The 12,178-nt window shown below is 38.6% G+C and overlaps 1 long non-coding RNA gene across 1 annotated transcript; it reads right to left on the bottom strand.

The window, feature by feature from the left end:
* Positions 1-9,396: 9,396 nt before the first annotated feature.
* LOC144546743 (uncharacterized) lies at positions 9,397-10,965 on the bottom strand. Its single transcript, XR_013508871.1, has 3 exons — positions 10,949-10,965; positions 10,183-10,263; positions 9,397-9,492 (listed from the first exon to the last, which is right to left on the bottom strand). It is a non-coding gene; the product is annotated as an uncharacterized LOC144546743 (long non-coding RNA).
* Between the last annotated feature and the right edge of the window lie 1,213 nt (positions 10,966-12,178).

The following is a 12,178-nucleotide window of genomic DNA, read 5'->3' as shown; positions in this document are numbered from 1 at the left end:
GAATTCTGATAACTGAAAATTTTAATTTGTTGGGACATATTTAGGTCTTGTTTGACGGTCTGTTAAGAAATAAAAATAAGAATAAGAATTAAAAGTTTTGAACTAATTTTTACGTAACCAATAATATCTCAGGATGCGAATTCTTTGTAGTGATTGGTTACGATTATGAAAATTATGTCATTATGGTAACAAGAATCCGATTAAAATGTCAAATTATATAATTTTTAGAGGTTGTTAGATCAAATTTAAATTATATGACTCAAATTGTGGATGATAATTGTGACATAGGGGGTATAAGATTGAGTCACATTCAAATATAAAAATAAAATTGTTCTTGGATTGACTGTCAAACTTGCAAGATAACCTGACAAAGAGTGCAAATAAAACAAAAAGATTCTTTTTTTTAAGGAAAAAAACCAAAGATTCTATTTACATTAGAGGGATGGCGATAGAAACGGAGCCACAGAGTCATAGAAATATGATCATATGAGTGCACATTTGTGCACTGCTGACTTAAAAAAAAAAAAAAACTATGGTCATAAAATTTCTAAAAATACGCTTCTATTTCTATACTTTGCTCTTAAAATTTATGTCCCCTCCAGAATTGAAAACATGCCAGCTTATATCAGGTACGTTTGAATAAAAGTTAGAATAGTGAAATTTAAGAATAACAAATGAGAATAGAAAATAAATAGTGATTTTCATATTAGTATAAAAATGGTGCTATTCGAATTAGTAAAAATATTGTTTGGATTGTAAATTTGAAATAGTAAATAGCTGTAATTGATAAAAAAAAATAGTGTTAACAAGATATTAATTAAGATGAAAGATAGGCAAGTGAGGTTTTAAATGAATTGTTATGACGTGAAGATAATAGAAGTGATGCCAATTTTATAATTTTGGAACTGTGTTAGTAAAAATTTGAGAAAAAAAAAAAAATTTCTCTCTCTTCACACTTTCGAATAATAGCTATTTCAACATTTACAAGGAATAGAGAATAACAGCTATTCTAACTATTCTGAATAGTAAAAATGTTGTTTGAATGCACATTACTATTCCGAATAGCCCCTATTCTATAATAGACCTCTATTCTAGCCATTCTCATTTCATCCAAATATATCCTAAATGGTTCGTATTACATAGTGATACATGTGTATTATTAATGTTTGTATCATTAAAAAATTTTGCCCACCTACTTAATTTTTTTTTTTTAAATATGTTTCTATTTCTATACTTTTGATCATAAAATTCCTGTCCTTTCTAGAATTGAAAACATGCCAGCGTATATTAAATTGTTAGTATCACATAGAGATTCGTATATACTGTTAATGTTTGTATCAATACAAAATTTCCTCAAACTGTCAAAATTGAATTAGAAAATTGTTCACAAAATTTAGTACAGTTTTACATGTCGTACAGTACCTTACCCCGTCATTTTTGTATTATAAATTATAAATACCTTGGTATAAATGGAACAGAGTTATTTTGAATTTCTTCGATTAAGGGCAAGTAATTTATTTGATTACTTCAGCTGAAAATGACATGCAATTTAAGGTCTCTCAAAGGATTCGATAAATCATATTTCCACTTTCTTCCTCTTGTTTACTTTATTTTATTTTATTTTATTTTATATTATCGTCTGATTACACAAGCTGTGCGCATTCAAGTTCAATGAATCCAGGCAAGCAGACACGAACCTTTACACAAACGTAAGCATTTTAAAATAGTATAATATCAATTTGTTGGGAAAATATTTAATTGTTGCTTTGAGATAATATCTCAGGACGCGAATTCTCTCTACTCTCTAGCGATTGGTTACGATTATGAAAATTAGGTAAAATAAAAAACTAAATTGTTCTTGGATTGTCTGACAAAGCTGCATGATAACCTGACAAAGAGTGCAAATAAAATCAAAGATTTAAATTAGAAAATTGTTCACAAAATTTGGTATAGTTTTACATGTCGTACAGTACCTTACCCCTTCATTTTTGTATTATAAATTAAGAATACCTTGGTATAAATGGAACAGAGTTATTTTGAATTTCTTCGATTAAGGGCAAGTAATATTTTATTTGATTACTTCAGCTGAAAATGACATGCAATTTAAGGTCTCTCCGGCGATTTTTATTAATATCCCTAAAACAAATCAAAATTTTAAAAATGCCCCTGCTCCCAATTTTTTTTTAAAAATGCCCTGACCGCCTGGGCTTCGGGCGGCCCAAAAAAGCCTGTGAGGCGCCACCCCCTAGGGCGGCCCAAAGCACAAGTGAGGCGCCACACAGCAGGGCGCCTCATGTGTGTGTGTGTGTGTTTTTTTTTTTTTTTTTTTTTTAGAGAAATGTTAGTATTTTGATTTGAATAATTTTGTGAAGAAAAACGGATTAAAATTCATAATAAATCCAGGAATTTAAAATTCAAATACATTACTAAATAATACAGTACCGTCGAGTCCATAGAATAAGGTAACATAAAATTCATACAGCAACAACCAGTTCAAATATCAATTATACAAACCGTTACAGTTAAAACATAAAATACTACAACAACATACAATTGGGGTCTAAGCCTTACGAGACGAGGAGCTTGCTCCCTTTTTTTCCTCAGCCCGATGGACGCACGCAGGACACTCCCACGTAGTGAGACGAGCGTCGTTCAGCAGATCTGCATGCGGGTCCATGCAATTGGGATGAACAGCTTTGCCACATTTATAACAGAAGAACATATCCACCATATCTCCGTTCAGCTCACATAAGCAGCACTGTCCCCATCCAGGTGGAGGGACCCTGTCCACCCAGCCTTCCATCAGCATTTTTCTAATTGATGGATCAAGAGTGCTCAGAAATTCTTCATTATTTTTGGGTGAAAATAATCTTTCCAAATTCCTCATCGCGTAGGCTTCAGCCGTCCAAAAATTATTAATGAGTGCTCTTTTTGCTTCGCGTTCGGTTTCAGTTCTTCCTCTATTTTTTCCAACTTTGGGTGCCATTATAACTAGGGTTTCAAGTGACAGCAATTGATTAGGAAGGCTAATTATGTGCGTAATTAAATACTAACTATACAGTAATCAACGGCTAATTAGAAAATAATTAGAAAATATATAAAAAATAATTGAAATAAATATTTTAAAAATAATTAAAAGAAATATTTAAAAAATAATTACAAAAAATATTTAAAAAATTATTAAAATTACCTGTAGCTGTAGTCGCCCAGAAAATCGCCCGAAATCGCCTTGAGCGCTTTCTCCCTTCTTTCTGCCTTTGAGGTGGAAGGTAGACTGATGTTGGAGTGAGAAGGGAGAGAGAGAAAAAACGAATAAATAGGCATCCCTAGTGGACCGCCCGTGGCCCAGGCGGTCAGGACCCTAGCAAACCGCCCCTGTCACAGGCGGTCTGCTGGGAGTGTGGGTCGCAAATAGTGAAGAAATTGTAATTACTTGAATATAATTTCTTAGTTTGAATGTAATTACTTGAAGTATACATGTGCTGCTTTTAATTATATTGTTGAACTTTAATTGTATTGTTGAACTTTAATTGTATTGTTGAACTTTAATTGTATTGTTGAACTTTAATTGTATTGTTGAACTGTGTTATAATAATGAAATGTAAAGTGCAAACAACATAATACCAACATGAACATAAAATAAAAAAACGTAATGTCAACATAATACAGCAGTCCCATAGTCAAAATACTACAGTCAGAAATATATCACAATAAACAAAAACTCTACAATCATCATCTTCGTCTCCTTCCAGATAGAGACAACCTAGGAGCCGCTACGCCCTTGCCATGCCTGTGCGGCTGCACGCGCCTCTGCGAACTCACATCTCGGAGTGCATCCTCTCCCAAATCCTCCTCATCGTCCCCCATATCCTCATCCTCGTCCCCCGTATACATGTGCTGCGTACCTGTCCTGGCTGCCCGTGGATCAAATCCAGCAGCTGACTCTGCATTGGCGGGCTGTGTACGCAGCTCCCATGGATCTTGCTCCCAGCTTGCAGAATACGTGGAAGGAGGCGGTGCGCCAAATAATGCAGAGACAAAGCCATCTGCAGTCTGAGATGAACTCCCACCAGCCTCAAAGTCATGCTCCATCTCCACTCCATATCGTGGTCTGTGGGAGCCATACGCCTCTGCATCTGTATCTGCCGGGTCCAGCTCATTTATGCTAAATATGGGATCGGCATTCCAACGAGGTGCTCCATCCTAGATTAAAATAATGTTAGTTTTGCTACATACAAAGAACTCTGCAACAAATAATGGTATAATTGGCGACTGACCGTGCCAAGCTCTACTGCAACTCCGTATTTATTTTTATAAGCATCCCATCCTTGGGTATTCAGCACCCAGTCGTGGAACGCTCAACCTGAGTCATCAGCTGCATAATTGGAAGTTAACTGAGTTAGAACGAACAATTCAACGGAAATAAGAATATTGTGTGTGTCATACTTTTAATATTAACTTGTAATTACCTGCAGGAGCTTGCGGCATCTCATCGCCGTAGACAGGGACTCGTTGATAATCTGGATTTCGCGGTGCAGACTGTATCTCTCGCCAATTGATGTTCTCCCCAGCATCGCGCAGCATGCCAACGAGGCGGCCTTCAAAACCGCCTGTCTCCACGATTGGTGCAGTGTGCTCGAGCATCTGGCATCCTATATATCGCCAAGCATCCTTCGCCATGCACGCCAAGCTGTGTCCAACTCCTCTCATAGCGGTCAACAGCTGCACACAACATGATTATGCCTACAGTAAGTAATCTGGATTTGCACTTTAAAATTAAAGTATGTTTCGGTTTTACTTACCGCGCGAGCATTGATTGGACCCCAGGGCATATAATTGCTGGATGAATCCATCAGCCTACGTCGTAGGGTCTCGCCATAATGGCCTGTCAGGTAGACTGACGGCATGCCCCATCTCTGGTACCATACGACATATCTCAGATCCCCGGGACCAGCACCCAACGATGTAGTATCTGGCGGGCTCCATAAGTGCTGCTCCGGATGTCGAGCCCAGTTGTACTGCATGACGAAATGCTGGCTCCAGTCGACTTTAGCCTTAGTGTGCGCCGTTCTGCAAGTGCAATTAATTAGAAAGTAGAGAAACAGTGGATATATTAAAGTTAAAAATTAATTAAGTAGAGAGAACTTACTTGTGGAACTTGTCGGTAGCATCCTTGCCCATCAACGGGTGCTCCGGGATGAAAGCATCCAAGCCAAACTGCCGGGATACCCGATCGGGGTAATGGTACTCCACGATCCAGAAACAGACGACCGGTCCCCGATAATACCATAGATGTGTCTGCTCTAATGTCAGCGGGCTCAGCCATCTGCGCTGATACCATGCACGATACGGAAACCAATCGATATTCCCATCTCGGAGCATCTGGAGCTGACCCCGGACATAAGAAATCCCCCTGCCCCTCTCTTCATGATCGTGATGACTGCCCCATATGGCGGCGTATGCGGGGCATCTGGCTGGCTCAGGGCCTCCCCAATCGGGATGCGGCAATGGTATGACTGGCCGGTTTATGGGCAGATGTGACCACGACCAATGCTGAAGCAGAAGCAGTGGTCCAAAGAGCTGTTTATTCTTGACCTGAAAATTTAACTTACAATTCAATCTGGGTGCTTCTTATCCATCCTTCAATAACAACGTATATTAATACAGACTTACCAGACAAGCATGACAGAGGCCTCTGTATAAGTGGGCGAGGACAGCTCCACCCCAGTTCCATCTCGATTCTTTCTCCAGGTCCCTCAGCAGGGAGAGGTACATCATCGGAACCGCGTCACCGCTGGAATCCTCGAACATGACAGCACCGCACAAATCCAGCACATATGCTCTAGTATACCTGCAATATAAAATAATCAATGTAAATAATTGAGACGGTTGAGCAACTACTAAGTTAATTTAAAGAGTGTAATAGTACCTCCTGACCACCTCAATGTCATCAGTATCAACATCTATCTGATTATGGAAGAAGTGAGACCGGAGTGCCTTTAGAGAAATGCAGTACCCGGAATAACGAAACTCCTCCTCCTCCCCCTTCTTCTTCTTATATTTCTTCTGCAGAGTCTTCGGATCACACCCTAACAACTCCGGTATCATCCTCTGCAGCTCTGGATGGTCTGAGATGCCGCCTATGGGGTCGCCATCGATACGTAAACCCCATAAGGCGCTCACATCACCAAGGGTGACTGTCATCTCCCCGACCGGGAGATGAAATGTATGAGTCTCAGGTCGTCATCTCTCCGCTAGACCCTGCATCAGAGACACATTGATCCTACTCTGCGGCATGGTGGCAAGCTGATACAAGCCGAGGTTCAAGATGTATCGCTGCATTTCTTTATGGGGGACGTACGGAATCTCAGACCTGCGGTGCCTCACCGTAAGCATGACATCGTCCTGTATTTATTATCAATTTGTCAGACTCAAATCGTGCATTTTTTTAATAACTCAACAGAATGTCATTTTTTAAAGTATAAAATTCACGTACCTCAAGAGATGTCAATGAGACGCGGTGCTTAACATGATGGGTCCATAGAAGAGGACTAAATGTGTCAAGATCATGCACACCATCTAGAAAATCGGCCTGAGACGACGGATCCGCTCCAGTCAGATCCTCAAAACCCCTGCCAGTCGTATCATCATACGACGACGGGCCCTCTCCAGTCGGATCCACCGAGGATGTGCCAGCTCCACTCGGATCCACAGGATCTGCACCCTCTGCAGGCTCAGCTCGTACTCCCCACCGTCTAACTCTAGGCATACTACATTTGCCAAAAAATATTAATCAAAACATACAATTTATATAAAATTTTTTTAATAAGAAGCATATACAATTCTGGGTTTACTTTTTTAATAAGAATTGCATGTATATAATCCAAAAATAATTGTATGTAAATAAATTGCATTTATATGATGTTCAAAAATATACAATTAATTTTGTTGCATGCATATGCATTTGCATGTATATACAATTAATTTACACTTTGCATGTAAGTAAATTGCATGCATACGCATTTTTTTTTACAAAAATTAATTTTGTTGAAAATAAATAAACTTTACAAAAAAAAATGCATATACAATTCTGGGTTTATTTTTTGGGTGTATATGCAATTTGTTTACAAAATTAATTTTGCATGTACATGCATTTTTTTTTTGTAAACAAATGCATGCAATTTACTTACAATAAAAAAAATGAGATATAGATGCAATTTACTTACAATAAAAAAATATATATATCATTTTTAAACAAATATTGATATACTTCAAAATAATTAGTTTTACTTCAAATCTTTTATATTCATATATACATGTTTTTTATAAACTATCACAAAAATAATTTTCAAAAAATAAATATGCATATTTTTAAATCATAAACCCTAAATTGAAGTGTAAACCCTAAATTTGTAAGTAATTCACAATTGACAACCATAAACCCTAAATTTAACTATAAACCCTAAATTTAAAAAAAATTCACAATTCACAACTACAAACCCTAAATTCAACCATATGTCATTCAAGCAATTTTACCATAAATCATAATCCTAAATTCGAGCAATTGCACCAATTCAAGCAATTCAAGCATCCAATTCAAGCAATCAAGCAATTCAACCATCTAATTCAAGCAATCAAGCAATTCAACCATCTAATTCAAGCAATCAAGCAATTCAATCATCTAATTCAACCATCCAATCGAACCAATTCGACCAATTCAACCAATTCAACTAATTACTAACATTTCACCCTAAACATCGAATCAAACAAAACCGAATCACATTACATCATTTAATCACATTTAACCGAAACCCTAAACCCTAATCAAATCGAAAAAAAGAAAACTCACTTGTTCGATCGAGAGAGAAGCGAATCGAGGCGCGAGGCAGAGAGGGGTCGGCTCGGAACGGCTTCTTTCTTCTTCTTTCTTCTCTTTTTTTCTCTTTTTTTCCTCTTTTTTTCGGCAGAAACAATGGGGGAGAGAGAGGAGGGGCGGCTCAGATGGGGGGTTATAGATGGGCAGTGGGGCGCCAGATGGGGGGGCGCCTCACTTGGCTTATGGGGCGCCAGATGGGGGGGCGCCTCACTGGTGTTGTGGGCCGGCGCCTCACAGGCTTTTTTGGGCCGCCCGAAGCCCAGGCGGTCAGGGCATTTTTAAAAAAAAAATTGGAAGCAGGGGCATTTTTAAAATTTTGATTTGTTTTAGGGATATTAATAAAAATCGCCGAGGTCTCTCAAACCACGTTCGATGAATCCTATTTCCACTTTAATTTCTCCCTCTTGTTTATTTTTTATTTGTATATATATATATATATATATATGAGGTGGGCTACGGTGAGTTGCGAAGTAAAGCGACTATTTTACTTCACGCTCATATTTTGTGATTTTTAAGTTCAAAACGTCGATCCGAACCGTTCATCTTGTTCTCCATATTGAAATGTGCTTGGAGACCAAATTTTACATTTTTTGGAATTTTTTTACTATTTATTAAGCAATTTTGAAAGTCGCTGATCTGATGGTCCAGAAAATTTTACTGTTTTTTACTGTTCACAGCAAAACAGCAATTTTCAAAAATGCTTAATAAATAGTAAAAAAATTTCAAAAAATGTAAAATTTGGTCTCCAAGCACATTTCAATATGGATTAAACATCTAACGGTTCGGATCGGTCATTTGGACTTTCAAAATAAAAATACGGCGTGAAGTAGAAACGCGTTTTACTTCGCAACTCACCGTAGCCCACCTCTATATATATATATATATATATATAATATAACCTGATTACACAAGCTGTGTCAATTCAAGTTCAATGAATCCAAGCAAGTAGACACGGACCTTTACACAAACGTAAGCATTCTAAAATAGTATAGAAATAAATGTGTCTATGTAACTATCATTGTAGATTGTTTAACCCAGAAAAAAAGATCACACAATCGCCTAAAAAAATATGTTAATTCGTATATTAGTTAAGAAGAAAGATACGCTAAATTGTATTATTTTACACAAGATGTTGATATTTTGGGTTTAAATTCATCTTTACAAATCTAAATTCCATCATGATTTCAGAAACGGATCTAAATGTTAAATAATTAGAGATAGCTTAGTTATATAAATTAAAATATAATAGTTTTATCATTTATATTTATAATTTTTATAAGTACTTATGATAAGATAACTATAGTTAGATGACTTAGATAGTGTTCTTGTCACACCCCCGGACAACCCGCCGCGCATTTATGCGCTAGGCGTTAAGCACATCACATACATCATCAATAAAAAAAACATTCAACAAGCCACTTTATTTAAAAGTAAATGGAGTTCACAAACAAACAAAAAAAGGGACAATATGTCAGACATGGCTAGTCAAACAGTCACTGCCATGTCCACACAAAATATTATTCATACAAATATAAAATAAACAGATAGTGGCTATCTTAACAACTTCCGCTAATTTCCTCACCCGCGGCCTTCCTCCATGCTTTCTTCTTCGTTTCCTGGAACCCACATAACAGGTGGTACGGTGAGAGATCGAACTAACTCTCAGTGCGGGATTTAGTTCCAGCCCGGTGCTTTTACAAATCAATGCATTTAATTCCCCAAATAACATAAAAAGAAGGTTTTTGAATTTTTCCCCATGTCCCTATCGATTAGGATATGCAAATCACTTTAAAATAACCAGTTTTTATTCCCGCCCCTTTCTAACTCATTTCAAAAGGTTTTAAAATTCCACACTTTGGGAATCCATGCCCGCACATGGAAACCCGGCGAATCGCCACGCAAGGACGACCCGATTATCACACTCTAGATGGGCCATTTCGGGGACCCATCCGGCGAACCGCCGCGAATTTGGCGACCCGTTCTGTTCTGTTCTGTTCTGTCCTGTTCACACACTGGGCTGCCACACATGGACAGCCCGCTTTTCAAAAAACACATGCAGAGTCGCCTCACACGGACAGCCCCAATTTAAAACGATTCATTCAAGTTCCCCATTCTCAAATTCCCAATTCAATTCATGTCAATTCAATTTCATGCATCAAGAGTTCCTATCATGCAATTCTACACAAATTCAAACGATTGTTCGACATTCACAACATGCAGTTTATCCACCAGATTTAAGAAAAAGGACTACTTACCTCAATCCATGCATTTTTTGTATTATTTGTAAAAAGACCAGGAACCCGCACCTGTATTTTCAGTGCCTTCGTTTGAGCGGTTGTCAGGATCTCGCGTATTCTCAGCGTCTCCTAAATTCACGCGGTTTGCTCCTAAGTTTTAAACGCTTAATTAACTTCTTATTTCTTTTTAAATCCAAAGAATTTACACATAATTAAAACCCTCAATTCAGTTTCCCCCACAGTTCAATTTGGTATTATTAAATTGGTATTAACCTTGATCCTCGTACTAATTTGATTGACTTTAAAGAGGGAAGGGGGCCGGGGGTTAGAGGGGGGGCGGCCCCCCCTTACAGGGGTCTTAGGGGGCTTGCCCCCCTGAAGCAAATTTTGGTTCATAGGATCACACTCTAGGGTTAATGGGTTTCGGGTTATTGGGTTTCGGGTCTAGGCTAGGGTTTTTGAATTCAATCTTAGGGTTTTCGGGTCTAGGTCTTGGGTTTTCGGTTTTGGGAGAGAGGGGTTCGGGTCTAGGGTTAGAGGGTTTCGGGTTTGGGTTTTGGGAGAGAGGGGTTCGGGTCTAGGTTAGAGGATTTCGGGTTTGGTTCTTGGGTTGGGGTGGTTCGGCCGGCGGCAGCAACAAGGGAAGGGGGTCGGCTTTGGGGGGTGCTCGGCCAAGGAGGAGGAGTGGGGAAGGGGTTTCGGCCAAGAGAGAGAGAGAGTTCGGGTGGTGGCTGGCTTGTGGCCGGCGGCAACCAAGAGGAGAGGAGGGGCGGCCAAGAGGGAAAAGAGAAAGAAAGAGAGAAAAAGAGAAAGAGAAAGAGAGAAAGAGACTTACAGAAGAAGAGAGGAGGGTTGGCTGTGGAAGGAGAGAGGAGAGGGATAGGTTATATGGGTGGGAATTGGACTTAATTTAGATTTGCATTTTTTTCTAATTTGGGCTTTCTAATTGAGCTAAGTATATATATAATTAAAATTTGTATGCAGAATTTGGATATACCTTTCATTAAATAAATAAAACGTTTTTTTTTTTTTTTTTTTTTCTATTTATTTGATTGTCCTTTTATAATTTATTTTCTGAACTATATATATATTATTCTTATTTATATTTTGTTCTAATTAGGATTCTAAATTTAAAATATACCCGAATTCAGAGGCGTTACAGTTCTATTATGTAGCTGTATTGACCTACGTTAGTTAGTGACTTGGTTTAGTTAGTTTAGCCTCTGTATGTTTGGCTATATATATATCACATAGACCTCTCTGTAACAGGTGCCCTTTTCTCAATACAGAATACAAGATTCATTCTTCTTTCTCTCAAATCTCTTGATTCTCTCTTGATAACATTAGTCGTTTCATGGTATCAGAGCCTCTCCAATGGAGAACGATCCCAACTCTAACACCTCTTCTACTGTATCCACTCCTTCCAATTCAAATGATGCAGTAATACTTCTCAACCTTCCAATTTCTACAAAGCTGACGAAGAACAACTATCTAGCATGGCAGTCGCAGATTATTCCCCTTCTTCATGGCTACGGCTTGTTTCGATTTCTTGATTCTACACCACCATCCCCTACTCTCATCACCACCACAGGAGATCAATCCTCTACATGCATCAACAGTGCTTACCTCTCATGGCATAAACAAGATCAATTGCTGCTCGGATGGCTTCGATCGTCACTCTCTGAACAAATTCTAGCCGAGGTGGTGTCTTCCAAGACTTCAAGAGAACTGTGGCAGATGCTTCAAGGTTCCTTTTTAGCTACTTCTCGTGCACGCCGGTCTGAACTCCGTCGTCGGCTCCAAACAACAACCAAAGGAGGGCTCAATTGCTCGGAGTATCTCAATCGAATCAGAGCAATTGCGGATGAATTGACTTTCATAGGCTCACCGGTGTCCGACGAAGACCTGACGATGCATATTCTTCACGGTCTTGGACCAGAGTTCAATCCCTTTGTCATGGCTGCAACCACTCGTCAAGAACCCTTCTCTCTTACTGATCTTCGTGCGATCTTGCTTAGTCAAGAATCACTGCTCAATTCTCAGTTCACCGCTGGCCTGACCTCTC

The sequence above is a fragment of the Carex rostrata genome, chromosome 30, assembly GCF_964058835.1.
Source record: "Carex rostrata chromosome 30, lpCarRost1.2, whole genome shotgun sequence".
In the NCBI taxonomy this organism is placed as follows: domain Eukaryota; kingdom Viridiplantae; phylum Streptophyta; class Magnoliopsida; order Poales; family Cyperaceae; genus Carex; species Carex rostrata.
This window is presented reverse-complemented; position numbering and strand designations above follow the sequence as displayed.